A 7,892-nucleotide genomic window follows, 5' to 3' on the forward strand; every position below is an offset into this window, starting at 1 on the left:
CACACACTGGCATCAGTGTTTACCTTCTACAAGATGCACTGCAGCAACCCTCAAGGCTTCTTCAACAGCACCTTCCAAACAAGCAACCTCTACAACCTCGAAGGACAAGGGCAGATGGCACACAGGAGCACTATCACCTGCAAGTTCCCCCGCCATTCACACTCCAGTCTGATTTGGAACTATATCGCCATTCCTTCACTGTTGCTGGATCAAAATTTTGGAACTCGCTAACTGCACTGTGGGTGTACCTGCAGCATGTAGATTGCAGCAGTTCAAGGTGACAGTTCATTACCACATTCTCAAGGGTAATATAAAAGCAGGGATGTGCTGCTGAGACTTTATGAAGCTCTGGTCAGACCACATTTAGAATATTGTGAGCAATTTTGGGCGCCATATCTCAGGAAGGATGTGCTGGCCCTGGAGAGGGTCCAGAGGAGGTTCATGAGAATGATCCCAGGAATGAAAGGCTTAACATATGAGGAACTTTTGAGGACTCTGGGTCTATACTCGATGGAGTTTAGAAGGATGGGGGGGATCTGATTGAAACTTACAGAATACTGAAAGGCCTGGATAGAGTGGACGTGGGGAAGATGTTTCCATTAGTAGGAGAGACTAGGACCCGAGGGCACAGCCTCAGAACAGAGATGAGGAGAAACTTCTTTAGCCAGAGAGTGGTGAGTCTATGGAATTCATTGCTGCAGAAGGCTGTGCAGGCCAGGTCATTGAGTGTATTTAAGACCGAGATAGATAGGTTCTTGATTGGTAAGGGGATCAAAGGTTACGGGGAGAAGGTGGGAGAATGGGGTTGAGAAACTTATCAGCCATGATTGAATGGCGGAGCAGACTCGATGGGCTGAATGGCCTAATTTCTGCTCCTATGTCTTATGGCCTTATTGTCTTATGGTAATTAGGGATGGGCAATAAATTCTGGTGTTGCCAGTGACATATACACCCCATGAATGAATAAATAATAAAAATTGTGCACACAATTTAATTTTCAGCAATGTCTAATTAGACTAAAGTACCAGGGTTTTTTTTTGTGTTTCAGAATATGTATTCAGGACGGGAACCTATCCGCACGCTAGTGCAAGAAATTCCAGCTGAAACAGTTTTCTAGAATTGTTAAGCACTTTAACTATGGTAAAGGGATTAAGACTTCACACTCTATATCTTTATATATATATATCCTCATAGCTAATTTATAAAATTTTAAAAACTGGACAAAGGCCTTTTTTAAAATGGCTGAAGCTATGTCTGGCTGTGACCCTCAATCAATAAGAGCTATTTGGCAGTATCACAGAAACTTGTGCCTCATTACCTCTGAAGAGACGCTAACACCATTAATACACCATTGGATTTTTGATTCAGGGCTCTGGTCATATATGAAACAATAATTCTTTTCTCTGTGGTCTTTACCTGCAAATCTTTCTTTCTCTATCACTCTTTACTGTATGAATGCATAGGGGGCTACTTAGCTAACCTTCCCCCCACCACCAACCTATGTTTCGAGTGTGTGAAAATAAACTAACTTTTTGAGTTCATCCGATCATGAATTTGCTGTGGGGTTATTAATAGAAATTGGATCACACCAAAACCAAGGGGTTGGGAAATATGCCACTGCTTATAAAGGAGGAAACCACAATCAAAACACCTTTCTGTTTACTGATGTGTGTTGAGAGGAGAAATCAGGGCCATTTAAATTAACAGCCCCTCCTATCTGTAACCCTATAAACACCAACATTCCCGATGTGCCTACGTTACCTGCAAATAGCCTCAGTTCACTAAGGAAATTAATTGGTACCTGTGGACAGTTCTTTAATTTAGCTCACCTCAATCACTTTTGTGCTGTTAGATGCCTGCTTGCTGAGAGATATGACAAACCACAGGAATTATCTCCTGAATGTCAAGACTATTAATTTCCCAGGAAAACAGTTTGACAGGCACAGGACGAACAACACATGGTGGCTGCAATTGGGTGCCATTTTGTGTTCACTTGTCCAAAAACAGCTACCTGGCGACCAAACAATCCTTGAGCTCTCAGTCGCAGGTGGCTGTGTCCTACCTCATGTTTGGATAAACCTCAGGGCCATCTGTGCATTTCCAACAAGGAAGGCAAAAACTTGAGCAAAACGAAGTTACTGGCAAATAGATGCCTTTTGTTATATTGCAGCTAATTTTATCTTAAGCTATTAAAACCATATACTATGGAATAAACTTTGAAACGGCTTGGTTATTATGTATAAACAACACTGAGGGAGTGAAGGAGGGTGAGGCTGGGTAAATAGGGGTGAACCACATTGAGACAGTTCCCCAATGCATTCCTGCTGTTGAAGAGGGTCAGCCAATTTGAAGTTAAGACCTCAAGTAGGGGCAATTTTGCAGCTTCACTGGCATCCTACCCACTTATCTTATACACTTACCTTATCTCCTGTCAAAGTGGCTGGGACCTTTGAACTTACACACTTTATGGCAGCTAGTGCTGTAAAAAGGGGGTGAGGTTTCACTTCCGCCAATACTGCTGCCCTGCACTGGAAGGACTCCGGAGCTGCTGCACTGCACATTTCTCACCTGGCCCAGGTCAGAAGTCCGGGTGAAAAATGTGCAGCTCCTGATTTGGGTAAATAAAAAGGTGCAGAGTGCCAATCCGATTGTGATTGCCACTCCATGGAAGCTTTTTTGTCAGTCTTGTCTCAGTAGTCACACGCATACACCTCTGCATCAATAGGTAGTGGGTAAGTCCCACTCCAGAATCTTGAGCACCAAAACCAGGCTGACTCTCCAGGGCAGTACAGAAGGTGTGTTGCAGTCAGAAGTGTCATCTCTCAGATAAGGCGTGAAACCAGGGGTCTGTCTGCCCCACATGTAGATGCAAAAGATCCCACACCAACATTTTGAGCATGAGCAGGACTTCTCCCCAGTGTCTGGCCAAGACTTATACCTCAATCAACATCATGAAAACAGATTATCTGGTCCTTTATTTAATTGTTGTTTTGAGAACTTGCTTACAAATTTGCTGTCATGTTTCCAACGCTATGACAATGATCACACTTCAAGAAGTACTTTACAGGTTGTGAAGGACTTTGGGGCAGCATGAAAGGGGCTACATTACAAGCTCTTCTTTTTCTTTTTATTCTAATAAAATGTTCAAAAGACTGAGTTTGCCATTCTTGGTGTATTATTACAAAATAATGCCTATTTATTTCAGGCATTAGCAAAAAAAGGTGCAGAAGGCCATAAATTATGACCCAGTTCATATGTATCTTGAATTTCAAAGAGGATTTGTGGATAGGTAGCTGAGTTTGAGTGTTTCTTCACTTTAATTATGGAATATCAATTTTTCAGTTTAGACTGATACTTCATGGCAGCTCTCAGGGAGTACTGCTATGTTACATGTGCTGCTTTTCTGATAAAAGGCCCTCAGGTGGACTTAAAATATTCCATTTCAATATCTGATAAGGAGGAAAGATTGTTTCCAGGTTATGCTTAATATTTATCCGGTAACTATCATCAAAAGCAGGCGAATTGGCCAGTTACTGTTGCATGTGAGGCTTTACTGTATAAAAATTGTTGGCAGATTTTGCATACAAAATAACAGTAATGATAGATCTAAAGTAATTCATTACCTTTGAAACATGATGGAATGTCCTGAAGATGTGAAAGATGCTATATAAAGTTAGTTTCTTTATTTACAGTTTTCAACGCAGTGATTAAGACACTAAGCACATAACATACCTCGATTTAGAGCAAAAATAAACAAGGATCCTCGACCTTTTTATAGTTTTGACTTCTACTCTGTGGGAAGGATTTTGAGGTTGTAGGGCGGGTGCCTTGGGTGGGCCCAGGAACGGCCACGAAACTGACCACCGCCCACGATCAGGTCCTGACAGCGATTTCACGCTGGCGGGCCAATTAAGGCAGGGCAGCTTCTCCGCCCTTCTGCCAGTGCCAGTGGCATCTGATAAGGCTGCGATGGCTGGGGAGATACCAGCCATGGCACTGGCTGCCTGCTCACAGGTGGGGCCAGCTCGGCCTCCACTGGCCAGAGGATAACAGCCAAGGTCATCAAGGCCAACAAGACAGCCGAATCAGCAGGCTGTCTCCAATGCCGGTGCCAGCAAAGGGGGAGCACACAGACATAGCACTCGCAAGTGTAAGTTAAAGGCACCATGGGCACAAGAGGAACAGGTCACAGGTAATTTTATATTCATTTACTTATACTGGCCTGGGAATGAAGACCAGAGATGTTTACATCAACAGTTTGGAATTTTCAAACTGAGATAAATTTTGTTTTTGTCGTCATGGCCTCAGTATGCTTCACCTTTTTAGTTTATTAGTATATAATGCTGGCCGCAAGTGACTCTGAACTTTATTGCACAGGCACTGAGTGTTCTTTGTGTTCAAATGAAAGGGTCCTTTCAGACATCTGGGATGGAGGCGGCAGCCCTGGCATTTGTTTGAAGCTGATCTTTGATAGCCTAGCTGAAGGACCACTGGATCAAGGTGTCCCTGCCTCCCTGGAGGTTATTGAGGTCTGGCTTCATGCTCTCAGCGTTCTCCTCACCTTGCTCACCCTCCAACTCACTACAGGACTCATCATCTGTGGCCTGTGGAGCTGTGTCAAGATCCTCTTCCTCTAGTGGATCCCCTCTTGCCAGTGCCAGATTGTGGAGAGTGCAGCATGCAACCACTATCACTGACACCTGCTCTGGGGGGTATTGTAGTGCTCCCTCTGAATGGTCCAGACATTGGAAGCGCATCTTGAGAAGACCTATGGTCCTCTCTACCACTGCCCTTGTGGAGGCTTGACCCAAATTGTAATGATGCTCTGCCTCTGTTCTTGGGTGAGGCGAGGCGCAGGCATAAGGAGCATAGGGCCAACAAGTAGTCCAAGGTGGAAGGGGCCACAGTAGATGCCACTATCCTGCTGTCAGGGTTTATAGGCGGTGATGCAGCTACCTCAATATGTCCAACGTGCAATACTAAAGGAGAGTCCGCCTCTCAAAGGAGACCATGACCTTCATTTGCCAAATGATTGGGCCTGAGATCAGCTCTGACTGTCTGGGTGGACACCCCATGCCAGTGGCTCTGAAGGTCACTGCGGCCCTCAAATTCTGTCTCCAGCTCTTTCCAAGGGTCAGTGAGGGATCTGTGTGGAGTCTCCCAATCAGCTGTCCATAGTTGCGTCAAGCTAGTGACAGAAGCTCTGTTCAGGCAGGTACTGACCTTTATTCTTTACTGTATGGACAAGGCAGCCAGGCTGAGCGAACCAGAGGCTTTGCAGTGATTGCTGTGTTCTCCTGCTTCCAGATTGCCATCAACTACACAGGTCTGGGCATCAAGGCGCCAGTGAGTCAGCCGGGTGCCTTCATCAACAGGAAGGGATTTGACTCCATGAACGGGTAGATAGTGTGTGACCACAGGATGCAAATTCTGCAAGTCTGTGCAAGGTACCCTGGCAGCTCCCATGATGCTTACATCCTCAGACACTCCCAGGTGCCGAGGCTCTTCAGTGCTCCAGCCCAACTGGATTGATGGCTGAGTGACAAGGGCTATCTATTGAAGAGGTGGCCCCGAACAGAAATGAGGCTGCCAAGTACCAATAAGCAACCAGCAGCAAACTATCCCCAAAACTGCTCACTACTCACACTGGCAATGCTGCTGACTCTTTTTATTCTACCTTTGGATGAGATTTGTGAAAATGTTGGCTGGCTGCCTGCCCGTTTTGCTTGTGCAACGAACTGGAAATCGCACGGGCAAGGAAAAATTGCATTCAATTGGATTCTTAAGGGCCTTAAGTGGCCACTTAATTAATGGCAGGCACCGCTCTGGCACCTGCCCGCACCTGCCAAGCGAAATATCATGCAATGCCGTTGGGACCCTCACCCGATGTCATTGCGCATGATTTTACTCCCTATCAGGTCGGGTGCGCGCCTGCCCGTGGGTCATAAAATTCTGCCCTGTGGTATCTGCTCATCTCTATCGTTTCTTGACCATGATGTATTTTGTCCTCAATTGTTCTCTAATAGTGATTTCACCACCCCGACTTTGCCAATGAATGATTATACCTGAAAAATTAACCTGCCTTCATCTTTCAGATGCTAAATGACCTGATTTACATTTCCAGTGGTTTTATTCACTTCATTGAAAGAAAGACTCCCACCAAATAATATTCCCTGGATCAGCTGAGATTCAAACTTTGCTACACAACATGAACATATGAATGATTTTGTCTATTTCATATTAATTTCTGATGAAAGAGTAAAAATGTACAGCATAATTACCATCTCATCTCCAACACAGTCTAGAGATTTTTAAACCTCCATAAGTGATCTGTTGGGAGTTAATAGATTCTCTTAAATATCTTTGTACCAGGTGTCATCTAAGGCTGCAGCTAATGCTCTTACCTCTTACCATGTTGATTGCCACATCGTTGGTAACAGATACCACTGACATAGCCAATGGAAAACAATATGAGATAGGTCACATATAGTGGTACATAATATCTTTAACATAAAATATACTTCATAATTAATTCCTTTTAAGTGTTTATACATTTTTTAAAAAAATTGGATCATATTATAGAAAAACATTCATTAAGATCATACTTGTTTACACCCATTTTTTTTACTGCTTCTTTAAAGCCATGTAATCACTCTCAACCAGAGGAACTCATAGCTTAGTGTTATCCCTGCCCCATGGAAGTTTGCCAGAATTTATCTTAATCCACCCTCCTCCCAAAGTCAAGTTAGAGTTTTGTTATTAATTATTATTAATAGCAATAATAAAATGTTTATAGTCACACGAATCATTGTTATTAAATATTTAAGTTTAGGTAAAATGTAAGCTTTAAAAAGAATGGAAGACAATTTGTTGAGTTAACAAATAGCTTATGTTTTTTTTTCCTTAACCAGGAAGGTTGTTGAGAAAGCTCCACCATCACTCCTAAAGTTTCTAGTAAAAAACAGTGATGAACTGTCAGCAGGTACAATGGAAAATGCTGAGGAGATAACAAACATTAGAAAGAAATGTGACAATTTTCAAATTAAAGGTAAAAAACATGATATTTTAAAAAAATTGAGAATCCTAGGCATTGTGAGGAACATAATCAAAGTTGAAAGGAATTATAGCAAAGGTGACATAATTCATGGAGTAGTGGTTAGTTAATGACATGCATAGGACTTTAAAACCGGTAATTAATGGAGAGGAGGGACTCACAGAAGTCAGGCGTTTGGTAGTTTTGAGGTGTTGGGAAAGTGTAAGAGGTCATGGGAGATTGAAAATATGGACTAAGAAATGCAACACTGGTTCAGACTTTTCTCTAGTTGGTATGATTGTTTTCAAGCTTTTTTTCTCACACATACTCCAAATGCTGGGCCTCTAAAGCTCAATCCAATGCATGAAAATATTTAAGTATTCATCTCTTGTTGCAGGTGATGAACACATTTCTTTTCACACAAATGGTTGAAAAATATTGGGGGGCAATATATTGGCATGGATTGAGAATTGGTTAGCAGACAGGAAACAGGGATGTAGGAATGAATGGGTCTTTTTCTGAATGGCATGCAGTGACTAGTGGGGTACCCACTTGGGACCATTTCCTGGACCCCAGCTATGTAATTCACATTCAGAATGTTCTGAATGAAATTTTATTTATCCTTTCACAGAATGTGGGCATCACGGATTAGGCCAGCATTTCTTGTCCATCCCTAATTTCCCTTGAGAAGGTGGTGGTAAGCTACCCTCTTGAACTGCTGCAGTCCATGTGGTGTAGGTACACCCACAATACTGTAAGGAATTTGGCCCAGCGATAGTGAAGAAACGACCATATAGTTTCAAGTCAGAATGTGTGTGGCTTGGAGAGGAACTTTCACAGGGTGGTGTTCCAATGCATC

The sequence above is a fragment of the Carcharodon carcharias genome, chromosome 7, assembly GCF_017639515.1.
Source record: "Carcharodon carcharias isolate sCarCar2 chromosome 7, sCarCar2.pri, whole genome shotgun sequence".
In the NCBI taxonomy this organism is placed as follows: Eukaryota; Metazoa; Chordata; class Chondrichthyes; order Lamniformes; family Lamnidae; genus Carcharodon; species Carcharodon carcharias.